Raw genomic sequence first — 894 nt, 5'->3', positions numbered from 1 at the left:
GGGCTGCACTAGATAGAGAAAGGCATGTGATTACTTAGTCAAAACAAATGCCAGACCACAGGGGCTAGTCAGTTGACATAACATAAGCCTAAGGGGTTTGAAAAATATACAGAGGAAAAAAAATGTAAAGAAATCTGAAACACTTAGTATAAAAATCAAAACAGAGAATACAAGACGGTCTATTTAAAGAAGAAATCATCCTAAGCTTATAAACTATGCCCTTTTATGTAAAGTAGTTTTTCCTTGGTTATAAACATTTTAGAAGCTAGCTGATGTTCTAGGTAGCATCCTTATTAAACAAAATGTTCTCAACCGGCTTTGAGAGCTGCTGTTTCTATAGCTACTTCCAGGTGCTATTTTCTGTTCAGAGAAAAGCTACTTTTCCTATAGATCTGTGACTCCAGCATGAGTGGGACAAAGCTCTTCATGTTTCTCATTGGAGTCCTCCCAGAATCCTTATAAAATAAATTTAGGAAGTGGCTTGACTGGCTTTATTTATCAATAAGTTTCAAGCAAGGAATAATGAGAATAAATAATTCATTAGTGGTCTTTTATCATCAGTCAGTATCCACAACTGAATTTTGATTTCTTCATGCCAGGTGAGTGTTCTAACTAGTCTCTGACATCGTCACTCTGTGAGGTATCAGATAAAAGGAATAGATAAATCATTGTTGGCAACCAGAGGATGTAAAATCAGGAAGAGAAGAAAAGTTACTCTCACATGTGGTGTTCTGTTTACTAGTTATGATTTACAAAGTGAGTAATGGCAAGCTCCAAAGTTCAATGATTCTAAGTAAGATCATGTACTGAAATTTAAGTTGTTATCATCCATGATTACTCTGATAGCTGAACCAAAGAACTGCAATGCCAAATGACCTACATTTCTTCACCATC

This window comes from Propithecus coquereli, unplaced genomic scaffold (genome assembly GCF_000956105.1).
Source record: "Propithecus coquereli isolate 6110/MARCELLA unplaced genomic scaffold, Pcoq_1.0 Scaffold335, whole genome shotgun sequence".
Lineage (NCBI taxonomy): Eukaryota > Metazoa > Chordata > Mammalia > Primates > Indriidae > Propithecus > Propithecus coquereli.
This window is presented reverse-complemented; position numbering follows the sequence as displayed.